The 18,918-nt window shown below is 39.8% G+C and overlaps 2 long non-coding RNA genes across 3 annotated transcripts in view; one reads left to right on the top strand and one right to left on the bottom strand.

The window, feature by feature from the left end:
• Positions 1–18,918, bottom strand: part of LOC143655598 (uncharacterized) — a 98,621-nt gene that overhangs the window by 48,269 nt on the left and 31,434 nt on the right. The window lies entirely within an intron of this gene.
• The window catches only part of LOC143655600 (uncharacterized), a 58,298-nt gene continuing 52,139 nt past the window's right edge, over positions 12,760–18,918 (top strand). The window contains exon 1 of the long non-coding RNA XR_013162173.1: positions 12,760–12,842. This is a non-coding gene — a long non-coding RNA (uncharacterized LOC143655600). The remainder of the gene's footprint in view (positions 12,843–18,918) is intronic.

Genomic DNA, 18,918 nt, shown 5'->3' with positions numbered 1-18,918 from the left:
AAACTTGGCAAAAGTCCTGTGAAGTGAGGGAAAAAGAGAGCTGCGTTACTCTGTTTCATTCCTAATAAAATGGCGCCATTTCCAAGTCCCTTATGTCCCAAGCATGACAGGCTTCTTCGCAGGGATCTAGCTTTGTCATCTGTCAATATCCCCTACCATAGGCCACTTTCTGGACCCTCCTTCACTCTCACTCTACCAGCCCTTTCTCTTTAGTGCGTAACACGCTAAAGAGCATTCAAAGCCTTCCCTCCTGCTGGCTCTCCACGGGCACATTTCTTTACACCGACATCTACACTCACTGCATCTAATGCTTCATTCTGGTATTTGTATTTGCCATTCCACGAAAGTTCAGGTTTAAGATCAGTAAGAACCCCCTTGTTATACATCCAATGGGAATTTAACCCTACTTGCGAGTGGTTCCTCCACCCATCAGGGCCCTAATTGCAGGCCAGGTCTTACAGTGACCACCTGCGACATCAGGAATGCCACCCCTCCCCCACCATCAGGACTCCCGCAGGGGTTGGTTTAGTTCCTGGCTGAAAGGCTGGGAGTTGGTTTTCTCCTTAGGTGTCCAGTTTACTATACATCATAGCTCCAAGTGGCAACTGTGGCCATTTGAGGGTTTTAAGCCTCTTTTCCTGCCCCACCTCAGTCCCTGGTTTTAAGCTATGAATCTGCTCTAGTCCCTCATCTCACACGAAAACCTGTAAACCCCTATCCCCCCAGGAGCCAAATTCCTGTTGCCTCTTATAAGCTGCTGAGTCTGAAGCCCAGCACTTTAGGGCATTCACTAGACTTGTGTTTCTGACCTATGACTGCCTGTAAAAACATCTATCTCCTTTTTTACCTCAGTCTCATTGTTTTGGTATCCTCCTTCTATAGCTCATTTATCATTATTACCTAATTTTATCAGAGAGGCTGCTGGAGCATGAATATATTGCACCATCTTGATTAGACATCTCCTACCAATTCTCAACTCCATAGGATTGTTGTGAGGATAAAAATCCTATTAAAAAGTAGAAACTGTTTGTAAATTATAGGGTCTGTATAACCATTCATTAACAACAGTATGCATAAATATTCAAGAATGCTGTAAGACACGTCATGAAACTCTGCTAGATGGTTTCTTCCCTTCTAACCCTGGATCGGAGACACAGTGATGAGATTCCATTAGAAAGAGACTGCTAGACCTAAGAGGCAATTGAAGGGAAGATTCTGGTGGGCAACAGAGTTAGCACTGTGCCAAGTATTTTTAAAGCTCTTTACAAGTAACAGCTAATTTGGTCATCTTAGAAGCCAAAGAGATAGGTTCTATCCTTCATCCCGTTTTACAAGCAAGATTAGATACGAAAGTGGCTATGCAATTTGTTCAAGTGACAACTACTAAGAGTCAGATGGCCAGAATTTGAACTCCTAACCCCCACAGGAAGATGCTTCTACAGTGGACAGGGTAAGTCTGGGGTGAGCAGTGTAGTTTACTTTCAAGTAAAACTAATATGGGAAACTTTACTTAGTAGAAATGCAGAATTGGGGGGAACTGAAAAAAAAGTTGAATACAGAGACTGCTTCTCCTGTCCAGTAGAAACACATCTACTTAGGCAAGGACTCAGAAAGTCTACTACAATAGGGAGAGTGCTCTGAACTTAGGCTCTGCATCTCAAAACAAAAACAGACAAAGGATTTTAAATATATGTACCAGGGAGGGGTAAGCAAAGTACTTCTCAGGGAAAGTTAGACAAGTAAGGGCAAGACCAATGAGGTCCGACAGGGAATGTATGTCCCTGTGGTCAGGCACATGTGGTCTGATAAACCGGTAAAGAAGCATGTTACACTTTTTAGTACATGCTTAAGCTTGGGGGCAAACAGAGTTCGGGGGCCTGCAGGGAAGAGAGGAGGCGGGGTAAACTTTGGTCAAGATGAAGCAGAGAGTAAGAAATGGGCAACTGTGATTTTTGGTCAGTACTTTCTTTACAAGACACCCTCTCACTTGGCCCATCCTCTTTCATTCCTGAGTGTTTGGGAGGCAAACAGTATCTGCTTACTGGACAAAGTTTTGAATAAAAGAAGATAGGGTTACTGATAGCCAGGAACCACCCTCCTATAATCATAGGACTCAGGAGCATCTCCTTTGTTTTTAATAATCTGCTAATTTACTCTAATTTGGATAGTTAAGTCAACCATTCTCGTTTACGTTTAAAACCTCCAGTAAGGAAATGTGCTTTTTTTCCAAACAGAAAAGGAAACTTCTGTATTGAGAAATAAACCTCCCTCTCTCCTACTAAAAGAGCAAAACCCTGGAGTGGAGTGGGGGGCTATGGGGAAGATGGAAACTGTGAAGTCCCCCTTACTGTTTGAACAGCCATTCCAATTAAAAAGCGCCCTGAGATCGGGGCACGGCCTGAGGCAGACATAAAGAGCTCTTCAGGGAGCAAGGGTCGAGGTGCTTTGGCGAGGCTCCCTCCCAGAGCCAACCAATCCTAGGTGCCCCTCACCTCTTTCAGAACGCAGCAGGAACTGAGGATGCTGAAAAACAGCAACCCGTCCTCACCAAGGCCACGTCCACCCAGCCACAGTGATGTGAGCGGCCAGACCTTCCCTCTGGGGGCACCTCAGCTATGAGCAGCAGGCTAGGAGGTTTTACATTCCTTCAGCCTCAATCTGGGGCAGCAGTTTAGGAGTCAGCCAGCTCAGTCATTTTCTCTACTTTTCAGAGCTCCTTCTATGGCTTACTGGATCATCAGGTATATTTCAAGGCCAGGTATGAACCAAAGGAGCAGATGTATGAAGGGGGATGGACTTCACAAAGAGCCCAGCATTACATCAAAGCTTAGGCAAAGGGCCAAATTAAAAGCTTTCAAGTAAAACTAATATGGGAAATCTTGACTTAGTAGAAATACAGAATTGGGGGGGAACTGGAAGAAAAAAAATTAAATACAGAGACTAACAGATCAGGAATAACAAGGGGCCCTTGTGATGACTCAATAGCTCCCTCACTTTAAGAAGGAATTAAGCTTTGTATCCTCTCAGAGTATGGAAGAAAGCATTCCTCTACCCCTTTCTGTCCTGTTCCTTTCCCCTCCTCATTCCACACATTATTTCTAAACTAGAAGATTCTCAGATTGTGGCCAACACCATAAAAAAGAATCAATTTTTTTAAAAGGTGGTAACATACTTGGTGTTTGAATATTCCAACGTCATTCAACTTAAAAAAGAGTAAAACCATGTAAGACCTTGGTGGGAAAGGAGGGCAGTCCATATTTCCAATAGTTCTGCATGTGGGGCTCAGTAAATATTTATTAAATTCAATGTGATTTGTTGGCTTATCTCATATGCTGCACTATGCCCCATTTGAACAGGATATGCCCCATTTGGCTGGATGGAGAAAAGAGCGAGAGACAGAGACACAGAGAATTCTGTGAGTCTGGAGAGCACAGTTTGCTTTTTTGCTCTGCTTTTGGGTAGGCACCAAAGCCCCATCTTTCATGGGCCTAAAAAGAAACTTGAGGGCTGGTTAGCTGTTTTTGGCAAAAAGGCTGGTCAAATTGGTTAGGGAAAGTGAGCTGGTTCTCCAACCCAAGTCTCAGCCACATTCTCTTCCTCTTCAGAATCATAGAGGCAGATGGGACAAGAGAGAGCCTTGCGAAAGATTCCCAGAGGCCAGAGTGAGCCACTGGACTGATGGGCCTGTAGACAAGGATGACGAATATCTCACTGGTGCTCTGTGTGAAAAAAGTTAAGAAATCAGAGTCTACCGCACTCTCCAGCCCCCATGACTTGCCTAGAACTATGGCAGAATGCTTTTTCTCTAGTCTGAGGTTAAGCCCTGCTTTCCTCTCTCCCAGGGACCCTTCTCTATACAGCAAATCCTTACCCAGCTTTTGAGGTTGCATCTTTAGGAAATAAAAGCCGAGGAGGCAATTCTGTTCTTATTGACCTGCTACATCCATCCTGAGACAATGAGCACAAAAGAGCATGTTACCTATTTGACTTCTTAGAAAGAGAAATGGAAACTACAGGAACTAAAGATTAATATCTCAGAATATCATCCCACCCACATTCTTTCCTAAATAAATGCCTTATGTCCTTACCATTGAAACGTACTTTTCATCCATGCTACTCCTGCCAGCTGAAGCATTCCCAGCCTCTACTTCCTACATTCTCAGTGTAGGGTTGGAAAGAGACCTTCCCCAAAATGTGTGAATTTTGCTCCTTTCCAGTGTGTGTGTGTGAGTCTGTGTGTGTGCTACATGAGATTAGGTTTGATGGGGTCCTGGTGGCCCTATTTGGAGATTCTTCTTATGAAGCGAGTTGCTACATGGTGTGCTCAAGAAACATATGCTCATGTACAACAGAAACCTTCAGCAAAATGACTGTTTCCAAAAGATCAAGGAAAGAGATCCCAATGTGGCTGGTTTCCTGGGGAGGCCAAACTTTCCCTATGTTCCCTGCTTCAGGATGGAAACATACCAAAACATCTGTACCCAGCAGAACAGCAGGAAAAGGGGGTAGTAGAGGGTTTGGGGAGGGCTGCCAGGTGTGTCTGTGACTTCACCAGCATTTCTCCTTGCTGGCATTGATTCCATACAACAGGCAGTTCCGCTATAGGTAAAGAGCCTTGACCCTAACTCTGCATAAATCTCTCATGGACCTAAAAAAAAAAAACTTGAGGACTGGTTAGCTGTTTTTGGCAAAAAGGCTGGTCAAGTTGGTTGGGGAAAGTGAGATGGTTTTCCAACCCAAGTCTCAGCCGCATCCTCTTCCTCTTCAGAATCATCATTTTCCTGCAGCTTCACATTTATCTCTATAAAGAGGTCGGATGGTAAGAAATAAATGAAGAAAACCACACCTATCTGCTCACTGCCCCACTAATGGAGCCAAAGGTCCCTGTAGGAAGTGGTCTCCCTGGATTCTTTTGGAGTCTCAATAGGTCTCAGGGAAGCATATTCCTGTTGTCTATGATTTCTCTCCTGTATTTCACCACTTGTTCAAAACATTGTTCAAATTCTTAAAAGAATCACTAAAATTTTCAGAAAAAAATACATACACCTGGCTTGAAAAAAGATTCTCCATCTTCTCTGTGGTGTCTTATAATAAATCTTATGCAATTAAGTGCACAGTTAACATTAACTAAATCGCTACTGGATTCAAAAGGGCAAGATATCAGACTACTAGCGCATATATTTAGTTGTTGTTAATTTCTATGATTATAGAGGAAAAGTATTTTTAAGTGGCAGTACTCTGACTATCAGATCATTTCAAACCAATGCTTAAAGTCAGAAAAATCTGATGTGGAGCTAAAATCTAAAGGCTGAAGAAGAAGAAAAACCTTCTTCTGACACTCTGCAACTCCTCTCCCCAAGCATCTACTTTAATTGCAAACACTGCTGTGAGAACTATCAATTGCAGACTATTTCTCAATGAAGAAAAAACACTTTTAAGCCCAAGTAAAGTTAACTCAAAGGAGAGTGAAAAAAAAAAAGTTTAAAAACATTTCCTCTAATATTAAGATTCATGTTGAGGACATACTTTCTAAAACACTGCCTACTCTCACTTTAAACTCACTACAGCAACCAATTGAAAAAAATGTTTCGACCTGGAAGTGTTATAGGCAAAATGGTTCCTCTCGTGTGTTGTTTGTAAGTATGCACACATATTCTGTTTTATGGCAGAAAGAATGTGAGACACTTAGCAAAAAATCCACTGCATACCACAAAACATAATGAGATCAAATATAAAGAGATCAATAAATTGGGAGGGGGAAGAAAATAAAAACAAAAAGCTTGAAAAAGATGAACACATGAAAGAGATTTTAAAAAAAAAGACATGGGAATTATGTCAGTCAAAACGAAAGGAAACATGAACAATCACATGCTCCACAGTGTGCATAAGATAGAACCCACCAGTTCCTCAGATGAGGGACAAGTCTTCCTGATACTAGGACAAAGAGATGCTTTTCACATAATCTGAGAGGTAGGAAACCATGTAAGGTGGCAACAACCCCCTTAGCAGCCTTACAGTGATTGCCGTGAGCCATAACACAGGACTATTTCTTTAAAACCCTCAAAGTAGTTGACTGGGCTAATGTCAAACACAAGTGGGTGAAAGCAGCTTTACAAGGGAGACCAGAGATAGAGGGAGGTTCTAACCCTCTGCCCTCCTGGCAGGAATCAGGGATCGATTCTGGGGGTAAACTACAAATCCTTTGCATATACCCTTTCTTTCAAAGAAGGTTTCAATGAGTATTGAACAGCAACCCCCAGACAATGCCCTCTTCGAAGTGCCTAGACTGCTCTCAATCTAGATTGCAGGTGAAGTGTAGCCCCATACGCGTCAACAGCCAGCCAAGCCCGAGGCAAGACTGCCATCTTCTTATGAAATTGAGATGTCTGAAGAGAACTTGATTCAAAGGCAATCCCACTTCTGCAGAAAGCCCACTAAAGGGGTGGCTCAAGGCCTTCCCTCAAGCAGTGTTGCTTAAAGCTACCTTAGTTTCAACCAGCAGCCTTTGAGCCTTGATGGTGTGGTGCCCAACATATCCTAGAACAAACTTAAACAATCATCTGCATTTGTAAGCTTGGAGAGAATACTTTTAGAAACATAGACATATAATAAAAAGGAACACCATTGCCTATCAATAAAAACTTAGAAACTGACACATTCCATATAAAAATTCTTTGTACACATCAGCATTACAGTATTCATGACTCAGTACTATGAATATTCCTGAGATCCTAATGAAATTGATGATCTTAGGCATTAGTCCTCCAGGAAGTCTGCTCTGAACCCAAATGACAGGACTCCCCTGCTTATGGGCTCCAACAGCATCTCTGTTTACCCATCACAGCATATATTACCCTATACTATAATTGCTCATTTATTCTTTGTATTGGTTAGAACCCATTCAAATCCAAGTATCTGAGACTCTCACTAACAGTGATTCAAACCTAAGAGTTTATTTTTCTCACAAATATAAGTCTGGGGATAGGAGGCTGCTGGCATTGGTTTAGTGACTCGGTGATGTCCTTGGGACTCTCTTGGCTTTCCCAGGTAGTAGCCAGTTGCCAGCCACAGCTTCATGTCACATTTAAAATAGGAAGGGGGGTAAAAGAGAAGAGAAGGGATGATGTCCTCAGGGTCTGTTTCATTTGCCAGGACAACAAAAGAAGACTTCCCAGCAGTCTCTTTCATTGTGTTTCACCAGAATGGGGTCACAGGCCAGCCCTAGCTACAAAGAAAGCTGGAAAAGGAGGTGTCAGTATGGCGTGGAAGGCTTAGAGTCTATTCCTTAGGCTCATCATGATCCAACAGCTGGAAGTGGGCATACTCTAAAGCAAAGAAGATAGAAGAAGAAAATATTGGTTATGGAACTAAAAGAATCATCATATTTATCTGTTTCCTGAAACTTAATGATAGAGATTGCCTCTGTTTCACTGTTTTATTCCCCAGAGCCTGACACAGTGACAGGCTCAGAACAAGCGCTGAGTGAGTAACTACTGAATTAATGAATGAACACATGAATTTTAAAAAGTGAAGGGAGGAACGAAAGACCAAGAGACTAACTTCCCAGCTGTCTATCAACATAGTCCACACACATATTAGGATATAAGATAAATATATGACATACGAATTGAACGTAACTGCATTCTGAGACAGACAGTGTGCTAAATCATTCTATTCTACTTTAGATACTCAACAAATGCTGTTGCTGCTAACAATGGTTAAAGTCTCCCCAAGACACTTCCCTGTGGGAAACCTCAGTGCTGACATCAAAACATGGTAAATATGTTTAGAGCAGGTAGATTATTTTCATCAGCTCCATCAAAACACAACATCTCGTCCATTAATGTGACAGTAAAGGAACTGCATCCCTCTGAACCCAAAAAGGGATAAGATGAGGAGGGTTCATATAACCAGGCCTTGTGAACTCAATACTTTTAAATAAATCGCTTGGGGAAAACGCTAAGCCAAAGAATTATTATTTGTCTCTGAAAAAGGAAAAAAAAAAGTATAACTATGAAACACATGATTTGTGGAAGCAATCAATGAAATGCAAGTTTTATATTGGATTTAAACAAGAGCTTGGATAGAAGTTAAAGAGGAGTATTCTTTATGAGTTTAATTAAAATGCTACATATGAGACCTTTCTAATCTTACTGTGCTGCAACTGTATTAAGAGGCTCACATCAAAATATTTACATTTAAATATTTTACAACCCCACATTTTAAAATATTAATGATGCCACAAGTAATTGGTGACATTTCTACAGGCTTTTCTGTAGTAAGTTTGCAGGAAAACAGCAGTCTACCCATGTTATCCCCAGTCAGCCATTTGAAATTCAGCTTAGCAAACACACCAGCTTGCCCATTTCTACTATTCTAAGGAAAACTCCTCGAAGAACATAACTTCTTGCTATTACAATTTGTTCTTACTCTGTTCTAGACAGACGCAGTAGAGGGAAGAAAAAGAACTGTTCTTGTGTCATTAAGTGCCTCTGTTGAATTTAAACACACTCCTTTTCAGAAAGATAGACTTCTTGGAAGGTTTCACTAAAAATGTGAGAAAGGCAACTGTAAAAAATAATGTCATGCTATTTGGTGTGCTCTACAGTGAAGAAATTTTTACAAGAGATCTACATGCTCTTTGGAAACAGACAATGTTTCAAACTATTGCATTTGTACATAATAGAGCCTTTGTAACTGTAAGAGTAATTTCTTAATATTTTTCTCCTTGATAACACCACAGAACTGTTTCCTCTTCACAGGCATGGCTATATCCTGTTTCCTCCACCTTATCTATTTTTCCTGCTGGGCCAAAAAAAGGCAACTGAGGAAGCCATGACAGGACAGGACAAGACACGACAACATTCAAACTCTCATTTCTATGAGAAAGTCCTGCTGTGATGATAAATACAGCGCAGACCATAAATGTTGCCAGCATCATCTTCAAATATGAGAGGTGAGTATGTTCCTCAGAGGTAGATAATTATTAAGACTAATCATAAAATAAGCTAATGATTAAAGGAATGGCAGCCAGTTGACGGAGACTCTACAGGACCTGCCAACTCTACCATAAATTTGCTAAGGGATTTTAGGTATGTCTGGCTGTCAATTTTCTCTTCTACAAAAAAAGAAAAAAAAAATAGAACAGAATTCCTGCTTACACAGTCCTTGGAGAATTCTGAAACACTTTATGCTGTCTTCATGTGGAGTTGATGAGGGAGGGTTCAAGAAGTGATCAGACTGGATTTGGGGCTGAGACAGGAAACTTACAGTTACATAAAAGCATAAAATCTTTTGGTGGAAATTCTCTCATTTTCAAATAAAGGCCACATAAAATAATTATGAACAACTCAAGATGTATAAGAAAACTGAAATCTCTTCTAGACAACTCATATGAGTGACAGAGCAGGAGGCTATTATATTTTGGTTTTTCAGAGTTGGTTCTCAAATGCTATTTACAAACACCAAAGGAACATCTTAACCCTTCTGATGTCTCTATCCAGATACTGTAAATTTTCTGTCTTTCTCTTTTTGAAGAATGCACATTTCTTAAAAGATAGTCTCTCTTTCTATTCTTGGAATTCAGAATTTTTATCACCTAAGCTAATATCAGAGGTTGGCATGCATATATTCCTTCTTGTAAAAGGAAACCGTCTATTGCATTTCTTTATAATACATTTAATCTATCTTCATTAGAAGTATAATTTAATTTTTTCTAAACATTTACATTATCTAAAAATTGGAACATAGGATTTTGTTTTGAATTATATAGAATAAAATAGAAAGATAAAAGGCAGAGATAATAACACGGCACAAACATATTATTTTACCCCTATTCCAGCCTTACTTACTGAGTCTTAAAAACAGAAAGCATTCTGCAGAGCGTGAGTACAGAGAATACATGACTTCTCTGTATTTCGAGAATTTGCATCCTAAAGCCCAATGTCCCATAGCAATCACCATCCAAGCACAAAACCAGATGTCTGTAAAAGCTGGAATATTAGCTGGATCAGACTGAATGCTTCTAGAAACTGAGTGACATTTCACTTAGCTTTAGAGCTGTGGACCCAAATTTCATGAATGAAAAACCATCAAGACAAAAGACATTTCATTCTACTCCCTCTAGCACAGAGCAATTTAATTCAAAAAGTATTTAAGGAGTATTTAACACATGAATATATGGTTATAAATACGATGGAAGACTCTGGTGAAGTAGAAGATAGCTTCCAACCTCAGGCCGCTTTCAGTCCAGTCATACGGAGAAAGCAAGCATACCCACTTATGAAGTTGCTAAGTAACAATGGAATGGTGGTAGAGAGAACTCAAAGATGCCCCCCCCCATGACTTCCACCCCCTGGGGTTACTCTTGTGGTTATTCTACATTACACGGCAAAAGGGACTCTTGAGATGTAACTAAGGTTACTAATCAGTTGGCCTTAAGAAAGAGATTATCCAGGTGAATTTTACCTAATCACATGAGCCCTTAAAAGCAGCAGTTTTCTCCAGCCGGCCCCAGAAGGGGAAGTCAGAAAGATTACATGAATGAGAAAAATTTGATGTGCCATCTCTGACTCAAAGATGGAGGGGGCCACACAGAAAGGATTGCAGGTGGCCTGTAGAAGCTGAGAGCAGCCCCCTGCTGACAGCCACAAAGGAAATAGGCTCTCAGTCCTAAAACCACAAGGAACTGGATTCTGCCACAATCTGAATGAGCTTGGAAGTGGTTCCTTCCCCAGAGCACAGCCAATCCCATGGTTTTGGCCTTGTGAGATCCTGAGCACCGAAGCCAGCCGAGCCTGCCAAGACTTCTGACCTACAGAAATGTGAGATAATCAATAGCTGTTGCTTTAAGTCACCAAGTTTGTGGTCATTTGTTATGCAGCAGTAGAAAATTGCCAAATACAGTAAAATATGATTCGTGTCAAGTGAATAACTGAGGTGGGGAAGAGTATTGAAAGCTGAGGGGAGGAAAGATTAATGTACCTGAAATGGACAGCACACTCATGGTTTGCCACAAGTACCATGTATTACTTTGTCCCTTTGCACTTTCTATCCTCCCTGCCTCCACTTTCTCCTTTTCTCCCTTCCTCCCTTCACTCTGCCTCTTATCTATCCATGAGCACCTCTTGGTGGAATTCTTCTCTGACGTCTGTTGTCCAGCGCTATGATGTTATCAATGAACTACTGCTGAGTTCAGTACTGTTTTTAAATAACTTCCCACTGATTTCATGTATTCTTTACCCTCAACTCCCACAATTCTTTTCTCATGTCCCCAAATCGTCAAATAGGTTATTATTAAACACTTGACTAATGACAAATATGGCTTGGCTACTCGGAGAAAGTCTTGAATAAAATTCACAGATTTTTTTATTCACCTGACTTAAACCAATTCAGGCTATTTTTCCCCATCACACTCACTGCTAAACACTTAATCTTACCTCCTTCTGAATCACAGTTTTAAAAGAACTCTGCAGGTATGGCTTGATGTTTTCAGAGCTGACCACATGTTCTACCTCATGGGAGGACACACAATGGTAAGCCCACAATAAAACATCCTTGCTGTAAATACTCACATACCTAAGAGAATGACTACAATCACTTCTTGAGAAATTGTTTCAGAGATCTCATCTACTTCTCAAAATGTAAAGGCCTTAATGTAAAAATATTATCTTTATATTCTGTCGATATGCTACTGGTCAGGCCACAATCTGTTTATTTACTCATCTGAAACCATTGCCTGAGGTTAAAAAAATTTGTTTTCTCTCTCTCTCTCTTTGTTGTTGCCCCGTCCTCAAGTGATTGAATGGTTTGTTTTCCCCCTTTTAGCTCTTCACAAGATAAATATCTGCAGAAAAACAATTGTCTCCAGAAATGGTTGTTGCTAAAAAGCAATGAATGTTTAAAAACAACAATTAACATTCTTCAAAAAATCTTACAAAATTTATATTTATACACCACCAATACAAATCCCTTTTGAAAATTAATTGTGTCCCTGAAAGAGCTTTTGCTTCTCCTTCCAAAAAGCCTACCATCGTCTGGCTGTTTTTAAACTCTGTTTTTTTCCCTGTTTCGTTTTGTTTTTTCCCCATCCTCTACTACCTGATTTCCAGGAGTTAAGGCTACCTTAAAAGAGTTTGTAAAACTTGGTCTATCCGTAAAGATAGATCATTAAGAACAGTCAAGATAGTCAAAAATGACTTCACTGTCATTTTTATACAAGGAAACCATGAGTCATAACCAGAAGGTTTAGGCTTTAGTGAAGTTCTACTTAATGACAGTGCCATCTTACCCACATCTCATCCCCGTGAGCTCATCTGTGAACTGGAGATAAGCATATCTCCCCAGCCCAAACCACAGGGTGACAGAGAATTAAATTGTGCCTTGTATATTAAGGTTACTCTAAAGGAGCAATTATGTACATTAAATATAAGAATTCAATGCACATAATTATTAGTAAATTGAGAGTAAATGATATACCCTATCATTTGAATAACTGGGTCTCAAAATCTTATATTTTCCCTGAAGGTCCTACTCAAAACTGGTTTCAATTCAATAAACATTTATTGACTAATTAAAAGTAAAATACCTGACTCAGCCTGACTGGCCTAAGATAAAAGTCTACTTCTTGATTTAAAATCCATTATGATTAATTATATGGGTTATTATGTTTGCTAATTAGCATTCAGCAACTATGATAAGTGCTTCGTATTTATTATGTCATTTAATCTTCACAGCAACCCTGAGAGCGGGAATCATTATGTTCTAAAGATGAGGTCTCCAAGGACCAGAGCGACTTTGGAGCCACACAGATAACAGGTGGGAAAACTGGGATTCACACACAGGTATGTGGTCTCCAAACTCCCTGCAAATGATTATATCACATGTATCAGAGGATACTAGAGGACAGCACATAACAAAATGAAATGCTGTGCTACCTTCTGTAAGTGTAAGGGATCAGAGGAGGTGTCTGGACCAAGAAGAGAAGGCTTCGTGGAAGCAGTGATGTTGAATTGCAATGCGAAGTGTGACTTTTAGGACACTGGCTATTTCATGCCACACTGAGTACAGACTATACACCAAATGCATATTTTATAAATGCTTGCTGACTAAATAAAACAAAAGTGATTTCCCCAGGGCCTAGGCAGAGCATTTAATTTCAGGAGTGTGCCCTCTAGGGTTCATCATTTCTATCTTTTCCTTGATTGAACAGACTTTCCTCCCTCATTTATCTGCCCTGCTTAACATTTCGTGTGCATCACCTGGATGCACAGGAAGGCAGACACTCCGAGTTTCTTCCGATGTTATCAGCACTGTGAGCCATGTTCATATTGAGAATCCATTTGGAAATCAGTCATGTAAAACTCTAAAATTTAGTTCCTGCTTCCTAAAAGACTCAAACATGCAAGAGGATTTATTCTAAAAGGAATACTCTCAAAATAAAACGCTGTAAATAATAAAGAGAAATTTCCATCTGGTCAAATGACAAATAATTAGCCTTTTAATGATGACTATTATACTCTTCCATCTGGCAAGCTACTCAGTTTTGCCTTTTAAATTGAACTAAAAGACCATTAAGGAGGATTTTGCTAGCGTCCCTACTCTATATTTCTAGGTTCCCTTCGGTGAGCTGTTGAGGATAAACATGCAAAAATGACAGTTTTGTGTTTTATCCCTTGCTAAATATTGAAATGGTACAATCAAAATGGTTAAAGCCACTTCTTTCTTTGATGTTCCCCAAACTGCCATTCTGCATCAGCCTGGACTCTTCATTTTGTAAGTAATGGAAAACCCAATTCGAACTGGCTTAAGCAATAAAGAGGATTTATTGATTCGCTGTTACTGGGAGGTTCGGCAGAAAGGAAGATTCAGGGGTGGTTTGATTCAGCAGTTCGACAGTGACATCAAGGACCCAGTTTCTTTTCCTCTCCCCCTCTGCCTTTCTTGCCACCAGGACCATCCAATGTATTTTCACTCCAATAGAGTGGAAAAAAAAATCCTGCATTTCCATATCTTTCAAATTACATAAAAGATCTGAATTTTCAACTCCAGCAAACCTCCCTTCACATCTCTTAGCCCACATGGGTCAAGTGCTCTTTCTGAAGCTGATGGAGAAACCATTCACTGATTGGCTTAGACTTTTCTTCTTTAACAGGCTGTTCTTTAACAGGCTCTACTAGCCTGTTAGGGTGAAAGGAATTAGGGTCCACCCCAGGACTTGTGGGTACAGTCATTCTCCACTCCACAACCAAACATTGACCAGCCTTTCCTTCCTCACATTTCAGCAAAATCCTCTAAGTCTACATTATTTCTTAACCCTCAAAATGTTCCAGCCCTCCTTTTCTTTCTAGAAGTCCAAAATTCCTCCTTCATATGTTCTTCCTTCACATTCCATGAAGTATAGCGACTGGGAAAGCAGCCTTCAAACTGTGAGCCAGAGTTTACAGGCAGAAAAAATACCCATCAATGATAAGCAAGTATTTAATACATTGGCTTATCAAAACACAGATTCCTGGGCCCATTCAGTAGCATGTTACAACACAGGCATTCTGGATTCAGTGTTTAATCCAAAAGGGGCACACGGGTATTGAAAAGGGAATAAAGCAGGCCACTCCACATTTCTAAGCACAACAGCCTTTCAGGACCCCCTTGGGCACAGTTTCCTTAGTGGTGGATATCTGGGCACCAGGGTATTAATCCCCCCTTCTTCATGGGCTGGTAATAGTATTTATTGGTGTGGTATTGGCCCACTCAGCCAACAGAGTCAGGACTGTGATTCTAATGATTTTAATATTAATTAACACAGCTAAATGCTTTGGGTCAATCCCTCAATGGAATTTTCTTTCCCCAGAAGAGGACAAATTAATGGACTATATATTTAAAATGCATTTTGCCACCTAAGGCAAACTGTATGAAACTCCTACACGGAAACCAATGACCTCTAAAGGAAGAAAGTAAAGTGAATGGCAATGTAAGAGTAAAATGTGGTTTGGTTTGAGCAATCCATTTTGAAATGAGAAAATCATCAAGATAAGCAGTCATCTACACACAAGCCATGACAGAAATCCAACTAATTTCTTTTTATCTTTGTTTACGTGACAACCGTTATCATGGGCTTCTGTATCCTGAACGCTGAATTAGAAATAGTAAATGTAGCAAAGTTCCACTAAATTCATCAGTCAGAAAAGTAAAGCTTTTTAAGTCTCATTTTAACAGTTTGTTTGACTGGTAAACAAAACACATGGTCTAATTTAAACTCAAAGAAAGTTTAATTAATTTAAATGCCACCTTGATAACCTCTACTATTGATCCACTGAAAGAATTTACTAACATGCTGAAACAGTTGGACGCCTGTGTCTTCTCTTTTTCCTTATTTAGCACACGGTAAAAATCAAAGGATAGTGTAAGAATTCTGGTTCTACGTTCCAAGTTGCAAAATTTCTCACATAATCATTATTACTGGATAAACTTATGGAGTCTTGGCCACTTTTAATTATAACTTTCAGTCATAAAAATTAACATGCTGTCTTTTAAGAAAAACTATTTCTACTCTCTTTTAAAGATGGTTTGCTTGTCTAGTAAACAAAACACGTGGTGTAATTAAAGAACCAAAAAAGCATCTTTCAGGAAAAAGCTTGGAAGTTTTAGTATATACCCGCCATAGCCAAACTCTACTCTTCTCTTTCAAAAAGAACCTATTCTTTAAGTGCGAACATGTATTCCAAGAATGAATTTGCTGAGCAGTGCAATAACAGATCATAGTTTTATAGTAAATCTGTTGCTCATCTGTGACAGGCAACAGGTAGCATAGCCTTGAAAAATATTCTCCTTGAGAAATGATGGGCTTTGCCAAGTACCATAAGTCACAGCTATTTTAAGTAACCCGGCTGCTGATCTAAACTGAAGGCTGTTGACCTAGGCCAGCCTCAAAGCACAGTACACCAGAGGACCAGAGGGTAGACCAAGGCTTACCAAAAGGCCACGCCAAGGCCATCTGATTCAGGCATCAATACACGGGACCAGGCACAGAGGCAGAGACCAGACACGAGGCAGAAATGCAAGATCGGATCAGAAGGTGTGGACAGAGTGGAGACTGCACGAGTTGGAAATGCAATGGTTTCCTAAGCCTTTCTGCACACCTGGATGCTCTTTTAAGCACACCTGTAACTTCTGAAGTGGGTAGTGAGGGTCTGTTAAGGATGCCAAGCTGCCTCAGATATACATGAGAAACTCACAGATGTCACTGCTCAGAATAATTGGGGATGTTTTTTTTTTCTTAATCTTCTGCATCCATGCCACGGACAACTTTGTTTTCACAGAATGAGTTGAACATGTTGTCAAAACAATCTGTAATGTTTTTCTGAAGAATAAGGTTTGACTGTCATTTGCATAATATTTTTGCAAAAGTCCTAACGGGAGAAAGTTGAACTTCCTTAGTAGCTTCCTTAGAAAATCTTGAAAAGTATCTTTCTTCCCAGCAAATGAGAGTGGCCAATCCGAGTTTTGCATGAGACTCAAATGCAAATTTCTAAAATTTTCAAGTAGAAATTGGGATTCCATTAACTATTTCTAGCCCTCTCCCTCAACTTTCATTTTTACTCCAGGATTCCTGAAGTACCCAGGACAGCCCAAGGCTGCGGTGTGAGCCTACCCCTCTGGGCTCTGAGTTCACAAGCCTTTAAGAAGACTTCGTAGGCACAAAGGGCAAGAGTTTTAATCTGTCTGGCAAACAGTGAAAAATAACTCCTTAGTCACCCACAACCCATCACCACTTGCAAGTAAATGGCAAAGACAGTGTCCCTGAACCCAGAGCTGAACTCTGCTATAAAGGTCCAGGGAACCTCCATGATTTAGATGAGTCAAATTTCACAATTGACAAACAGTTCTGGTTCATCTTTCAAGGCTTCCCCACAGATTTCAGGTGAAAATAAATATCTACCCTTTAGATGGACCCCCCCACTATATCCCTACAGCCCCAACTATAGAACTAATAAAATAGTTAGTTGATCATCTTTTTTTTTAAAAAAAAAAAAAAGACAACATAGTATCTATTAAATCAAATCACCTATTTTCAAGTTTCAAGCACCTTAAAGAGCATGGAGGTCTGTGATTACATTCTCTTTGAAACATGAACCAGCTTTATAAAATCCCTTCCCTTTGAAATGAAACAAAAATCTGAAAATGCATATTTCATCAGAGAGAAATTTTCATTAAAAGTGCAGCTGCACTACATCTTACTGAACATTTGCATTTATGGAAAATATTGAGGAAATATAGACATCTAATACATTTAATGACTTTATTCATAAAATTCAAAATCATAGGACATTGAAGCAGCTCTTGCAGCTACAAGGGAAGAAATTAGTTCACACGATTTCCTGGCTTCAGCAAATCAGATATTATCCTACTTCAGAGATGAGCAACTGAGGACTAAAGAACTTGAGTGACTCTCCCAAGGTTTGTAAGTGGTGGAGCTAATAATAGACCTCAGCTTCCATGACTCCTAATAGTCCTTTGTAATTACATATAGCTAAATGACAAAAGAAAACTTTATGAGTGCCACACATATTTTAAAATCACTTCTTTTAGAGAATGATCTTTTCCTAATTCAATAGTATTTCCTATACTCAAGAAAAGTCACAACAAACATCTACAAGACTCCATCGAATAAAGAAAAACCAAACGGGACTTCTCAGCCCATTTGAGAGGTCCTTCTCTCGTCTTGTGCCATGGCTCAGAATTACATCGGTTTATATCACATCCCCCTCCTGCTGCTCTCCTGGAATGTGTGTCAGGTGCTAGAGGCAAGCAAAATGAGATGAGCCATAAAATGTAAGTAAAATATGACTGAGGCAAAAATTCAAGGAGTAAAAGGGACCCAAGAGATGGACATGCTTCATAACATAAAATTATATTTCCGTTGGAGTAAATATATTTCATGAGATAACCTGGAAATCTATATGCTAGTGACATTGTGATTGCTGCAGGCATGTGCGTGCCCAGTGTGAAACAACTAAGTCAAAACTTCCCTCTGTGAACACAGACTTTCAGAAATGGGAACTTCTTTCATCATACATTTATATTCGAATTTTATGTCTAAAAATATGTTATGCAGCTAATCCTCAGTTATCTAAAACCTTTAGGAAAGTAGTCTTTCTGAAGGGTTTAGTTTATAGCTTTAAAAACAAATATTCTTTTTATCATCTGGGATGGAACTCTTTCTAGAGCCATTCCTTGCCTTCTTAACCAAAGTGGACAGAAAATAATTTACCTTTTACTAACTTAATTTTTCACACGTGAACAAGATGCCCTGTGCCCACTAAGCTGGAATGGGATATTTGGCTCTGCTCTAAATGACTTGGGAATGCCATGCTCTACTAGTAGTTGAGAATGCCATGCTCATAAAAAGTTATAATTGCTCTTTATGTATTTTTCTGATTTTACCCTATCAGATAATCAACTGTCATGCAGAGGATTCATAATAAGGGGAAAGATTGCAGTAAGTGATTTCTAAGGTCCTTTCCAAGTCAATGATTCTCTTTTTTCTGATATAACACATCTTCCCAAATCCATAAGGATGCTTTCAGTTGCAAGTAATAAAGGCTGACTAAAGTTGGCTGAAATAATAAGGATACCTACTGTTTCACCAATTGAGAAACCTTGAGGTAATCTCCAGGGTTGATAAATTCACTGGTTCAGCAAAAACAGTTTCAGTTTAGTTTCTCTGCAATTCTCTTGGCTTTCCCCTCACAGTCCCCGAGAGGACCTATCATTTACTTTAGCACAGTACAGACTACATAACCTAGAGGTATAATCTGCAATTTCCCTGTCATGAGTCCCATTTGAAAAGCAAGAAAACTTTCCCAGGAGCCCTTCATGGAGAGTTCTCTTCTTGTGCCATGGCTCAGAATTACATCTCCT

Source organism: Tamandua tetradactyla, chromosome 14 (assembly GCF_023851605.1).
Source record: "Tamandua tetradactyla isolate mTamTet1 chromosome 14, mTamTet1.pri, whole genome shotgun sequence".
NCBI lineage: Eukaryota > Metazoa > Chordata > Mammalia > Pilosa > Myrmecophagidae > Tamandua > Tamandua tetradactyla.
This window is presented reverse-complemented; position numbering and strand designations above follow the sequence as displayed.